Source organism: Canis lupus, chromosome 38, assembly GCF_003254725.2.
Source record: "Canis lupus dingo isolate Sandy chromosome 38, ASM325472v2, whole genome shotgun sequence".
Taxonomy (NCBI): Eukaryota; Metazoa; Chordata; class Mammalia; order Carnivora; family Canidae; genus Canis; species Canis lupus.
Window position 1 is genome coordinate 19123996 of NC_064280.1, and position 15006 is coordinate 19139001.

Genomic DNA, 15006 nt, shown 5'->3' on the forward strand with positions numbered 1-15006 from the left:
TTTTCCCACTTGCCCCTTACAGGTGCAGCACTAACTGCTAACTTAGAAGTCTGAGCAAAACTCTCTGGGGTTCAAATGACAAGCAGCCAACAAACCATGACCTATAACCAAATTCTAGCCACTAACCAAAGGCTGTGTCTGTAACACTGAGTCAATCTCTAAATCTCAGTAATAAGAACCAATCACAACCATGTGAGTGGATGGGGCAGGCCAGAAGACCCACCCAAGAGCTACCACCGCCTGCTCAGATGCACTAAATGAAGGTAATTTGCCCTTTTTACTTTTTAAAGTATGTTAGTTCTTGAAAAGTGCACTTTATTAAAATGGACTGTATAGGAATTGTATTACTTGGAATTATAACCAAATGGAGTTTTATTAACGTGACATAGTGAGTACTAAAGAAAAGTGCACATGCACAGTCCCTGACTTCCAGAATCTTCCAAAGGAAACCAACAGAAATTGCAGGTTCTCTGAGATGGTAAGACGGATATGAAGGCCATACATTAAACAAATACATAAATTAAATAAGTTAATCACTGAATTTCATTACATATTCATTATGCGCATGCCAAGGGGCGAGTGCAGTAACTCACCCTGGAGTTGCTAAAGGGTCAGAATATTTATTCCTAGGGGTTTCTAGCTTCATAAACCCTAAGCCCGGCATTAAGCTTTAGCAAAACTGTAATGCTATGCTGCATGGCTTGGGCACCTGACCAAACTGAAGCGATCAAAGAGAGTAGCTGGAGGGAACCCAGAAAACCAAGGGGAAGGTTTTTTTCTCCTGCATTACATTAGAACGAGAGAGGCTCTTGGAGAAAGCTGATGCTAAGATGGAAGTGGAGCCCCAACTCAGCGCCTATCCCAAGGGATGCCGACGATGTCACTGCCCTCAAGACGTGTCTCAGTTTCTTCCTATACAAAAAATGCACTGTCAGCCCCACACAAATACTGCTATAAAGTCATGAAGTAAGGACCACCACGAAGAATTATTTCACCATTGGAGATGCAAGGGATGCTTTTACCAGTAGAGCATTATTTTGTCATTACAGGTTTTAGGAAGTACTTCTCTTCCTAAAAGACTTCCTAAAGACCATTTCTATACTCCATAGACCTCCATTTCATACTCAATAGACTTCAAACAGTGCTAATTCAATGATGAAGTGAATGCCCATGCTCACAATTTTATATAATTCCTGGAAGTGGCTTCAATATGCACCTATTCATATACCCAGATGTGACCAGGTTTTGTTGCTAAGGTGTTATTGGGTTTTGTTGTTGTTGTTTGGAGTTTTTGTTGTTGTTGTTGGTTTTTGTTTTTGTTTTTTTTTTTTGGTTAATTCATTGGTTCTACCCATATTCATGGCTGAATGCCACCTGGTTAATTAAACTGATCCTACGGCAATCGAGCTTAATTACTGTTTGCATGGCTAGAATAACTGGGCTGGCAGGGTCACTGTCCAGTTATTCAGGTAACATACAAGTAGACTCAGCATCTCTCTACACCAAGCTCACAGCAAAAAAAAAAAAAAAAAAAAAAAAAGACGTCAGCCTCTGCAAACCGTAATCAACATATTCAAATCAGCAAGATCCCAGTCCCTAGAGGAGGCAGCTATGGGTCCACCGAACTGTTTGTATGTAAAGAGAGAGATTACAGGTAAATATTGTGATCATTCCATATTTTCATCTTGTCAAAAACAGATTCCACTTTTAATGCTAAAAAGGCCATACAGGAATCCAGGTAGTATAACACTTTTCCAGCAAGATGGCATCCAATTGGGCAGCCCGGGTGGCTCAGTGGTTTAGCGCCTCCTTCAGCCCAGGGCCTGATCCTGGGGACCTGGGATCGAGTCCCACGTCGGGCTCCCTGCAGGGAGCCTGCTTCTCCATCTGCCTGTGTCTCTGCCTCTCTCTCTCTCTTTTCCTGTCTCTGTCTTTCATGAATAAACAAATAAATAATTTTTTTAAAAAACTTAAAAAAAAAAAAAAGATGGCATCCAATCACTCAAGGCAGACAAAAATTTTCAACCAAACATGAGAGTAGGAAATTCCAGATGTGCTTAGGTGGTTACATTTCATTTCCAAATCCTCTAGGTGGTTGTCAAAAGCTCCCTCTACCAACTGAAGAGCAAGACAAAGCAAATTCCATCATGGTGCCAAGCACTCTAGATGTCTTGAGCAAGTCACCTTCATTCTCTGTCTTGGCTTTCTTACCAAAAAATGATGGATAGCTACTTCACAGTCAGGATTTACTTGTGTAGGCAAAACGCTTGGAAGATAGGAAGCCAGGCATATTACAGGACCATTATTTTGGCCCCCAAATGAATTTGTTATGTGTTGGGCCTCAGATGTTTCTGATTTGCACCTTAGTCGGAGATTGTGAGACAGGCAATGGCTTATGGGTTGCTGGGAGCAAGCTAGAACTTTGAGATGTGTTTACAGGGAATCAGCCCGTCTGGCAAAGCATCAGTGGCTGAGAAGTTAGTTACTTGTGGGAAAGCAGAAGGGTGTGCAGAAGTTGAGGCCACAGAAGCGAAGGCCCATTAGGAGAAGCACGTGGATCAAGAGACAGTAAAGAGAATTGATGTTGTCTGTGAGGCCCTGGGTACCCACGGAGATTTCCCACCGGTACAACTCCCTCCCGTTGTTCCCTGAGAAGTGCGTGAGCACAGAGGCAGACCGAGCAAGCCTCTCTAGGAGGGACAAATAAACATCCTGAAGACTCAAGAACGTGAAGTCAACGGAGCCTCAATGCAACCCAAACCTTTGGGGGTTTATGCATTATTAGTTTGTATCACGGCTTCCAATCATTTGTCCCTTTAGAACAAGAACTCTCAAAGACCTGACAAAGAGGAACGGACACTTGCACTTCCCCATTTTGCTTTCTCACTCTCTGCAAGCCTCCACTGGGAAAAGGAGATGCCATGCTTAGGAGGCTGAAACACCAGAAGGGATTTTCTAATGAAAAGCACAACCCAGAGATCCCTCTCTCACTAGATAGAGCACCAGAGCATTTGTCTTTCGAAGCTGAGGAGGACCAGTGCGGGCACCCCCTACAGATACAATAGAGGGATCCCAGTCAACGTCTGCAGAAGACAGGCAAAATGCCCGGCAAGTGATGTCAACACACCAGTGATAAGCAGAACCCCTGCCTCTTACACCCAGAGAGACAACAAAGACAACATGAGAGTTGCTTGAAAGTAGCAGGCAGGAAAGGCAGAGCAATTCAGACGCGGATCGACCAGTCCCCGTCCCTGGATGAGGCACTTGGGCTCCTCTCCCTTCCTTCTTTGTGGGCTAGGAATGGCACCAAGAACAGCTTTTCAAGTTATGGCCAGGCCAGGGGCCTCTGCAAGAGCTAAAAAAAAAACCAGGATGCTAGATGGGAAACACATCATTGCGGCTGTCGAGGGAAGGTCATTCGCATTTGCTGTGCGAGTGTCCGCCTGTGTGTGTGAGAGACAGCACTCACGAGGCGGAAATGTAAGACACTGGAAGCTCAATAAAATGCCTAAATTTCTGGATTTGATTTACGTCCTGGTGACCTGTACAAAAGAGTGAAATTTCTGGGGCACTTGGGTGGTTCAGAAGGGTCAGCATTTGCCTGCAGCTCAAGTCATGATCCCGGGGTCCTGGGATCGAACCCCACATTGGGCTCCCTGCTCAGCGGGGAGTCTGCTTCTCCCTCTCCTCCTTGCTCATGCTCTCTGTCACTATCTCTGCCTCTCTCTCAAATACATAAATAAAATCTTAAAAAAATGGTGGTGGTGGGGTTCTGATGGAGCTTTCAACGGACCCCCTGCCACAAGGATACACAACCCCATAACGACCGACAGTCTCATTTCCAGTTGGAGTAAGATCCTTTCAGGGCCTGGGAAAGGGGACTCAAAACCAACTAAAATGCTTAGTTGGAGCTTCTAGGATTAGTTCACATTTTAGGTGAAAGCACCTTCCTTCCGGTAAGCATGGGCGTGCAGGTGGACAGACCAACAGGCCGGCGACCCCTAACCCGCACGCCGATTGACACGATCTGGGGACAGAAGCCAAGCTCGGTAAACACTCCCCACACTTCAGCTCCTTCCAGGCTGTGGGTGCTGGCCCTTCTTCTCATCTGCATGGTTCAAATTAATTATACACTTTAATTTCATGAATTATTAATTTGATTCTGACTCGGCAGCTTATGATTATCCAGCGCTACAGACTATACAATTCCAGCTTCATTAAAACATCACCAGCTGCCTGAGAGACAGACATTAAGTAGGGGAGAGCAATAATAAAATTAAGCTTCCGGCGCATAGCAACAGAGTCTTCTTCTCCAGCCGCAGGCAGCACAGGGCTCTGCGACCTGGCTGGCCCAGGCAGAGGGGGAAAAAGTCCTTGCAGACAAGTCCACGCCCTTCTCAGAATGTGCTTCTTGGCCTTCCACCACGCACACAACTTCAGACGGTCAGATGGCATGATGGGGAGAAGGGGGGGGTGTTCATCTGTCGATCTCTCCCCTCCAGCCCCTTCCATTTGCCCACCACCCACGCCGGTCCCACATTAACTCTTTGGGAGCTGCCAATGCTCCAAGCGCAGCCAGTCTGGCCGCCACCCAGCGTCTGCCCAGGCCAGAGCAGTGCACAAGCCTCTACGGCGCCCTGCCTCCGTCCTCCCTCTCCTTGGCTCTTTGGGTTTCAGGAGAGGCAGTAGGATGATTGGAAAGGGACTGGGTTTTAGTGGCGGCTTGGAATTTGCCCAATCCAGCCAGTTACTGCACCATTCACAGATCGCATGTGCACAATGCCTCGTCTAGGGGCCTGGTGCTTGTCAAGTACTCAGTCGGTGCAAATTCCTTATTCCGTGTTCACATTTACAAAACGAGGGAAATGAGGTCATCATCTCTCAGGTTCCCAGCAATGCTGATTTCTGTGGAAGATGTGCTGTTCTTACAAACCTCACGATGCGGAGCCAGAGTTGATAACTCTTTCCCAGAAATTCTGTGTTTCCTTTTCACAGGGAGCATTAAAAAAAAGAATCACATAGATATTACTCAATGAGGTCACTGCCATAGGTTTGAGCTGTATCCTCCTGGAAAAACCCTACGCGGTTACTCCTCAAAAAGAAGTCCTAGGTCGACGGTCATACCCTTCTTCAAAGAATCCGAGAAACCACTGGCTGCGAAGACTACAGCCCAGCTCAGCCAGCATTATGGGAGTCAATGGGAGAAGAAGGGGAGACAGAGAAAGAGGGAGAGATCCAAGCCCAGTATTTTCCTTCCACCTCGTATACAAAAAGCCCAGTTAAGAATGCAGAACCCTCTGTGGATTAATACACTCTTTCAGATGAATAAAACCACAGCACTCCCTCCCAGCAACATCGTGGCAAAGCAATTTGTAGGAGGAAAAGGTTGGAATTTAGACATTCCCTTTAGCTGCTTCAGAAATCTAAGGACCTCGAACCCTGTGGGATTTGCAATCGATGGAATTAATTAAGGGAGATGCCCAACACTCTCCACTAAGTCATCAGCAGGTACAGTAGACCTGAAAGTCTATAAAGAAAAATGGAACGGGATGACATTGAAGGAGGCAGTAAGGATTAAAAAATGAGCATCCAACGGGGAAAGGCACACGCCCATTGATCGCGGCGTAAGAGATTAAGGCTTCAGTGAACGGCAAGATGATCCCGTAGCAGAAATGGTTACAGAGCACGAGCATAAGCCCTGCAGATACGTATAATCAGTGACAGCCAGGCAGCGCCACACAGGGGGCCACCCGCCAGGGAGCCTCGCACTGAGGGTCAGTCCAGGGGTAAGATGCAAAACTGGGCCTGAGACATTAGGGTTTTATAGGATAGGGTACCGCCTCCCACCATGTTGTGACCTATTGACTGTCTATTTCCTTCACTGACATGGAAGCTCCGTGAGGGCAAGGGTTTGTTTGCCTGTTTCATTCGCACTATATCCCTAGTGCCTAGGATACAGCCTGTCGCTAAAAGACACTCCATAGGGCGCCTGGGTGGCTCAGTCGGTTAAGTGGCCTTTGGTTCAGGTCGTGATCCCAGGGTCCTGGGATCCAGGCCCATGTAGGGTTTCCTGCTCCATGGGGAGTCTGCTTCTCCCCCTCCTATTGCCTGTTGCTTCCCTTGCTTGTGTTCTCTCTCTCTCAAAAAAAAAAAAAAAAAAAAGACTAGCATCTTAAAAAAAAAAAAAAGATGCTCCATAAAGTTCTGTTAAATGAACAGATAGATGAACAAATAAATAAAACATTCTAAATGAAAATATGCACCCTGGCTAATCCCCAGATGGGGTTCCCCATTTTCCTAGGGCAGCCTGGCAGGGAAAGGGGAACCACAGGGAGCTACTAATGAGAAATTAAACACAGCTGACCTGTGAACAGCGTGGGTTTGAACTGCGCAGGTCCCCTTATCCACAGAATTTTTTTTACAGTAGGATATTCTCTTTTTTATGATTTTCTTAATAACTTCCTTTAATTCGCTTCATCCTAAGAATACAGCGTGTTACACATGTAACATACGAAGTTATGTGTTCATCAACTACTTGTGTAATCGGTAAGGTCTCAGGTCAACGGGAAGCTATTACGTTTTGGGGGAGACAAAAATTATACGTGGATTTTCCACGGTGCAGGGGGTTGGTGCCCCCAATCCCCGCTCAGTCCAACGGTCAACCGCAAAACGCTCAGCGCTCTTACCTGGGGAACATTAGGGAACCTTTAGTAAATTGCTCTTTCAGGCCAATGACAGCAAACGGAAAAGTGAGAGAATCCAGATAAATGTGTTGGAAGGTATTCCACACGGGAAACAACTGGGCTGTCATAGCAGAGCACCGCAGCTCAAAGAATTCAATTGTTTTTGCTTTTAAGTCATTATGCTTCTACCTCCATTCTCTCCCCAATCCCGTAGAAAGAAAACACACACACACACACACACACACACACACACCAAACACCACCACCCAATTTTACAGATGGAGTCCCTGAGATTTGAAGCAGTGCCCTAAAGAGAACTCAGGCCACACTGGGGATCAGAGAAAGTCTTAAGACCCTGTAACTCCCCAATTCATATGCAACACAGTCAAATGCCTGCTCCAGGGCCCGAGGATGGAGAAGAGCATGAGTCCCATATTCCTCGGTGCACAGCTGACCTTTCTACCACAAAGCACAACTCAGAAAAAGTCCCCGGCATGACAATGTCAAGAAGCAAATTCCAGAAATAGGAATGGACAGTCTGCCATGCACCTGAGAAGGCTCACGGACTCTTGGGATTGGATGAAACCTTTACAGACACCCACACCTGCTTGGCCTTCTTCTCATTGGTCCAGGTAAGTAGAATCAGATGCCCACCTAAGACATCCTGACATTCTTTCGGAAAAAGAGACCCCCTCCCGCTCCCCACAAGGATTCCCCTAAATTTGTCTTTTGTTACAACACAGGTGTGACCACTGTGAGTATCCCTCAGAAAGGAAGCTACAGAAGCCCTGCGCCATCCCACAGCGCCACTGGAGGGGCAGCACCTTCCCTGGACCGGAGATCACAAGCCAAACAAGCAATGTTCCACTGGGCATCTGTTGCCTTAACAGACGTCTCACCACATCCCTGCCCAAGTATCACTTGTGATTCACACCGAAGAAGACACTAGCTGGGGTCTGGGGGGCCAGGGGAACTCAAGCTTCAATGAGATTTCTCCAAGTGAGCCCCGGTTTGGGCCCTGGCTGAAGGCAACCTCGAGAGGCTCCTATTTGTGTCGGCAGGTGTCAGCCTGAGAAGTGGTAGCTTTCTGTTTCGGTGACTTCTTCCAAAGGTATGTTAAAAGGCCCCAGGGCTCTTGGGTTCATCCCTGAGTCCCAGGGGCAGCGCTCCCTTTGTAGCCAGAACCACCATGTGGGGAGTGAAACGCTGACTTTCCCTACAGAGAACAAACATCAGTCATATAATCTAAGAGTCTCTTGGAAGGGGTCAGCATGTTCACGTAGGGATCTTCGGCACAATGGGGGGCTTAACACAGGGTAAGAAGATCTAGTGATTTCTGCCATCTAGGAGCTGAGAATCCAGACAGGGTGAAGCTTTCCATAAGCCCATACATCTGAACATTGCCTGCTGTCATTAGACCCATAGGACCATAAAAAACAAAAACAACAAACAAACAAAAATTAACAAAAAAAAAGGAGAAAGAAAAGAAAGAAAGAAAGAAAGAAAGAAAGAAAGAAGAAAGAAAGAGAAAGAAAGAAGAAAGAAAGAAAGAAAGAAAGAAAGAAAGAAAGAGAGAGATAGAGAGAGAGAGAGAGAGAGGGAGGGAGGGAGGGAGGGAGGGAGGGAGGGAGGGAGGAAGGAAGGAAGGAAGGAAGGAAGGAAGGAAGGAAGGAAGGGAAAAAATATGCAGAACAATGAAGGAAGGATTTTCTGAAACAGAAAACACAATCTTTCATTGTTTTCTCTGTCTTCTTAACAAAAACACACTGTTGGACCTGTCTGGACATGGGGACTTTCCAGTTTCCATGCGAGGCTGGACATTTTGCATTCAATACAAATTAGTTCCTCAAAATCAGAATCAATTGTCATAAAATGTAGGGAAGTGTTTTCCCATGGGGCAAGCATTTGTGGTACAACTGGAAATGTTCAACTTGATTATAATGCTTCACGAAAAGGTCAGCATGGGATTTCAGAGCTTTACCTTGAGGATGTTAACTGTGTTTGCAGGCAGGGTGAAATGGGGAGAGTCGGTCTGCCCAGGCTTGTATGTCCACATCACTCTGATCACATGTCAAGGGCCAGCAGCAGACCGTGGGCTTCAGAAAACAAACCCGTGAGTACACGTGCATGGACTCACGCATACCCCCATGTGCTTTCAGGAGCCAAAATACTTCCAAATGCAATGACAGGAATGGTGGGCCATCATCGGGGTGCTCATTGAGCAGGACAACAACAATGTTCCTATATAATAATGTAAAGCACCGGATCTCCATTCGGTGGGACACAGCACAGACTCACCCAGGGAGCTTTTCAAAACTGCACAGGTCTGGGATGATCCAGGATATGTACAATTTTTACAAGGTCTACAGGTAATTTTAATACACCATACATCTACTCCCTCGTTTCCTGTAAATGCTATATGGGCAACTCCAGGGGCGCCCGGGCGGCTCGGTCGGCTAAGCATCTGCCTTTGGCTCAGGTCACAATCTCAGGGTCCTGGGATAGAGTCCCATGTGGGGCTCCCTGCTCAGAGGGGACCCTGCTGCTCCCTCTCCCTCTGCTCTTCCCTGCCCTGCTCCTACTCTCTCTCTCCTTCCCTCTCTCTCTCTCAAATAAATAAATTAGAATTATTTAAAAAGTGAACTGTATCAGGTTCATGGAGTTTATGTTTTAAAAAAATATTGTATTTACAACTCCAATTAACAGCCTAAAGCTTTTACTCAGACCAAGTAAATACGGCTAGCGCCCCCAGACCCCCAGGTTCTGGTCGAATGTTTGTTGGACAATCTCATCGCCTTTGGAATCAGGGCTCATAGTCCACATTTTACTACAGACATCAAACTGTCAGCTTCCCAACCTTCCCTCTCACAGGACAAAGTAGAGACAGAAGAACTTCCCCTAACTTCACCTCCGCTTTAAACCTGCAAGAGAGGGAGTACAGAGAAAAATGGCTCAGCGTGGAGTTGCTTGCTGGGGAGGCACCCCCCTGCCCCTTTGTTGGCTCTCACAGACCAGCAGGCCTGTGTGGGGCTCCTTTGCAGCTCGCGGTCATCCCCAGCTTGTTCGGCTTATCAGATCTGACGGGGTCACCAGCCGGGAGCAAGGCTGAGTAGAATTCTGAAACACTTTCGTTATCAACCAAAAGGTTGTCATTTGGCCAGTTCCTGAGGGTCAGCCCCTCCTTCTTCAGTAAACCCAAGTGTGATTCCACAAGAGGGAGGCCAGTGGACCACAGAGACGGAGACTCTAGGACTCCAGTCTCGGTTTCAGAAAGACCTAACCTCTATCTCACTTGCAACTCAAATTTTCCCATTCCAAAATCTGAAATTCGGAAACAGAGCGCTCTCTCAAAACTAGCCCCCAATGCCACAAAGAGAAGAGTGTGTGGCTATCTCCACCATCGTTATGTAACCTCCAGATGATCAGAGTCAAAACCAAGGTGGAGTCTCTGGCGAGCTCTAGCCAGGCAACCTCTCTCATCAGTGTTGATTCCACAAAGTGGCAGAGGTGGGCTTAGCTCATCCCTGAAGCCTGAGCAATCCAAGGATTGGCTGCTGGAGTGCTCCCTAAGTCGATTCCTCACAAAAATTAACTATTTTCCACTGAACTAACTAAAAGAACTTAGATGAATCAGAAAGCTCCAGGAACATGATCTATCACATCGCTCTCCTTACCTTCAGAACAGATTATATTTACAATTCCAACCAATAAAACCTTTTAAAACCTTTTAGATGGATACTCATCACGTGACAACAACGAGAACCTACAGAATCATTTTCAAGACTACATTTGTCACTCAAATCCTAAATCCTCCCAGTTGTCAAGTATCCCTCTTAGACCTACAACATACCAGAGTTAGCCCTACAGAAGTGGCATCCACAATGATGACGGTCACCACATCTTGACCTCTCAAGGGTTCCCAAATGGGATCCAACTGGGAAGCTTCAATGGGCAGCAGCTGATTTTCACCCCAGGCACGGCTGTCTTTAGGGGTTGGGGGTGACATCTTTTGACAGAAACAATCTGGATTCTCCAAAATTACCCTGAACATGCTATAAGGTCAATATAAGATATTTTTCTACATTAATCCATATGTCTAAGTTAACGTGTTAAAAAAAAAAAAAAGGTAAAACATACTGTTAAATGGCAAGTTCACATTTTTAACAAAGTATGGTAGCTCAAGAAGCTGACTTAACTCCATGACTTAAGCCTTATGCACCTTGGACAAAGTTTTTAACTATCATGAACCATTCAGAACTATTGGGGGATATGGAACAATACTGGTATTTTTTTTGAAGATTAAATAAAACAATACATAAGGTGTCTGGCGCATAAGCACTAAACAGACTGTGAATATGTTAAGTCATCGTCATTATGATCATGAATGGAGATTGATCTTCTCCTTAAGGTCATACTAGGTGCTGTTATTAATAATGGACAAGAACTGGATAGAAACAGGTATTAATTCCAACCTAGTGCTCTGAAACCACAGTCTCCCCCTAGTGGAAGCCTATTCATTTGTTTTTGAACTGATGGGCTCAGCCAAGGCAACCGGTTTCCAGGCAGGGCTAGACGAAATAAATGCTTCATTTTGTTTCTCCGTCAGAAACGGGTCCCTAGTCCATGTAGGGGATATGTCTAGAGAGCGTTTGTTCTAACTTTCTGGAGCCAACACACACCTGCCCAAGTAGCTGGGACCGTGTACTCCCACCATCCTGGAGCTACTAAGGCGGTCCCAGCTGCTGCTGGAAGTGTTTCTAGATGCATTATTTATTTGAACACCTGCCTGACAATCCTAGACCGAGCTCAGTCTTGGAAGGGAGGGGCCACTGGGACACCCAAGGACTCCTTCCCCTCATGGTTGCATTTGCTGGGCTATATTCATCCTGTGGCCACGAAGGGGCTTCCTCTTCCCCCAGTCCGGTTCTGACTGCCCCCCACACCAGGTGGATAAAAGTCTTTGAAGAAACACATCCCCCGCTAAGTTCTTAAATGAAGGCTCTCAAGGAACCGAAGAACCTAAAGCCAATGCCATGCCCATGCAGGTGAGACACAGAGCAACCCACCCAGGCAGCCGAGAATATGTCACACTGTACTGTCCTGCCCATGGTGCCACACTCCTAACCAGTATCATTTCCTTTATTTTTACCAGAGGGGAAACTGAGATATAGTAAGAGCTACTACAAAACCATCACCCTCTTTCCCATCTTTCTGCCTTTATTTATTTGGTTTGCTTCAAAAGCAAGGCCCATTCTTCCACCTTATGCTGACTTCCATCCTACCCATTTTTCAACTCAGAGCCCGGGCTCCCTTCCCCTACCATAAGTCCCCCCCACCACGACCCTGCAACGTGAGTGCTCTCCACCTCCAAAACTGAGCATCATCTGTATCACAATTTTTAATACTTTAACTACGTACCCCACGGAGCTAATCCCACCGATGGTGTCCTTTGGTCTTACAGGGAAGATCTTGATTGTGTATGTTTTGTCTTTTTTTTTCTCTCTTTAACTGTTTGCAACTCAGGAGCAGGCCCCTCCCAGATGCTGAGTGTCAGTCCGAAGACTCAAAGCCCCTCTCGAAGCCACACGGCAACCTCCTGCTACAAACATGTTCACGGGAGGAATCCTTGCCGCTGGTGCCGAGGGTGGGTTCACCGGTTAATGCTTTTGCTGCACATTCCGCCTGGAGCCAAATTGCCTAATTTTTCAAAATTTTAGTCTTCCTATTTTGTTCAAGGGGGTAAGGATCTTATTATTTATTTAACTCACAGGAGTCGTAAATGACTGGATGTTTAAGGAAGGTTCTAAGATCTCAGCATGAATGATGCGGCCTCTGGAGCACAGCACCACCGTCTTACACAACACGGACCAGTGGGCGGTGTGTTCAGAGGCACACGCATAAAAACACTACTTGGCAGTCGCCACACACACCGTTTTCATACGATCTGAAAACATCGTGCTGGCACAATTCATAAGTAGGAATGTCTTTATATTTAATGACCCAAATATGCCAGTCACGTGCCTCTGAGAAGCAAGTTCGATTCAAAAGAACCCAGCCGACCCCCTCCCCAAGTAATCTCTCCGCCTTGGATTTTGACCCTCTGAACGGCCACCTTCAGATGCCTAGGTGGACAATCAGCTTTTGTGCATAGTCCTCTCAGGGTGATGGGGAGACAAGCCTAGGATACAAAGGGCCCTGGTGACAAGAGTTAAGGTCCAAAGACACAGATTTTTAGCCAACTGACAGAATGTATGCTTTGAGGGGAAAAGCGTATCCTGGCCAGGATTTCTGAGTCAGAGGAATCAATTCAGATAATTCAGACTTGCAATTCGGCTTCTCACTTCCAAGGCATGGGCTAGTGGAGTCAAAGTAGACCTACCTCCATTTAACGCCTCCATTTACCAAGTACCTGCTTGGACACAGGGGTCATCTAGACACTAGAGAACAGCAGGAAGCAACTTACATAAGGTGTCCACCCAGGGTGCCTTATAAGTTCCCCTTCCGGGGCTCCTGGGTGGCTCAGCCGGTTGGGCATCTGCCTTCGGCTTGGGTCATGATCCTGGGGTCCTAGGATCAAGTCTCACATCAGGTTCCCTGCTCAGCGGGGAGTCTGCTCCCCCCTCTCCCTTTGCCTACCATTCCTCTTGCTTGTGCTCACACACACTCTCTCTGTGTCAAACAAATAAGTGAAAAATCAAGAAAGAAAGAAAGAAAGAAAGAAAGAAAGAAAGAAAGAAAGAAAGAAAGAAAGAAAGAAAGAAGAAAGAAAGAAAGAAAGAAAGAAAGAAAGAAAGAAAGAAAGAAAGAAAGAAAGAAAGAAAGAAAAGAAAAAAGGAAAAAGAAAAGAAAGAAAGAAAAGAAGAAAAAAAGAAAAGAAAGAAAAGAAGAAAAGAAAAGAAGAAAAGAAAAGAAAAGAAGAAAGAAAAGAAGAAAAGAAAAGAAAAGAAAAGAAAAGAAAAGAAAAGAAAAGAAAAGAAAAAAGAAAAGAAAAGAAAAGAAAAGAAGCAAACTCCCCTTCCATCGCTGGGAAAAATGGAAAGACTCTAACTACCGAGAACCTCAAAGTCAAATGACCCTCAGGAGCATGGGCTTTGCGAACCACCAACCACAAGGCAAACGAACAATAACAAAATTCCTCGATTATAAACAGGCCTCTGCAGTCCCGAGAGGTCTTTCACCAGAACTGCCAAAGGCCTCATCACCATTTTTCTTTGTTTCTCCTGAAACAGATTTAAGAAATGAGTGGCTGGGAATATGCGCCCAACTTAGATCAATCGTTTAATGAAAGAGTCATCACTTGAGAAATCCAATTAAAAGTCATATTCATTTATTCATTCATTCACTCATTCATTCAAATATTCATTCAAATATTCAGTAGTCAACATCTATTGAGCAGCTCCACGTTCAGAGCGTGCACCCGGGAAAGGCGGAGGTGGATGGCACAGGCCCAGCTCCTGGGGAACTTAAAAATCAACTGAGGAATTACAATCCTTATTTTATAGATGAGTCCACAGTGGCATGGACAGTTAAGGGATTTATTTTAACTTCTTCATCCTACAACTAAATCACCCTATAAAGTCATCATAAAAATGAAAAAGCGCTGAGCTAGAAGGTAGGAGATCCTCTTCATCCCTAGAGTTGGAGCCCTCGTTCAGACGGACCAGGCAGCTCCAGTCCCCTCTCCGGGGCTTCGATTTCTTCATCTACACAACCAGGACGTACTTCTTCAGGTGGGTTCCTCTGGCTCTTAAGATTCTGTGACTCTAACACTTGTGAGCAATAATGTTTGGTGGTTAGAACTAAAGGAGCCAAGCGTCTTGACGGATTTGTCAGGATCTGTCAGGCTCAGCTAACGTCAGGTCCACTTGAAAGGGATGCGGAGGCCATTGCATTTTGTTGGCACTCTTGTAGGTTTCCTCAGAAGAGGCTTAGCCCTACGTGGGAGATGTTCTCTTCTGTGGACTTTCTAACTGGTATCCTGCCATCTTAGCAACAGTGGCAAAGAAAGCTGGAGCCCTTCCCCGCATCTCCCTGCAGCCCCTGCTAATTGCCTATAACACAGGGTAATAAGTGTTTGCAAGAGCTATGTTGCTCCCTGTAAGAATAACCGCTCCAAAGATAATGTAACCAGCCTATGTGCCATGTGACAAATGGGGATGTGGAGTACGTGTAAAGAACTCTTAATTAAAGGTTTAATAGACAGTGAGAGGATTGAACTGGATCATATGTAAGGTCTCTTCCAGATTTAGATTTTTATATTATATTACGATGAATTCAGTGACAATAATATAAGAGATTCCTCTATATTGAGTCCACCAGCAGC

General features: G+C 45.8%; 1 protein-coding gene across 7 annotated transcripts in view; it reads right to left on the reverse strand.

Annotated features, from left to right (window-relative positions):
* The window catches only part of PBX1 (PBX homeobox 1), a 325781-nt gene that overhangs the window by 158000 nt on the left and 152775 nt on the right, over positions 1-15006 (reverse strand). The gene's annotated exons all lie outside the window — the stretch shown is intronic.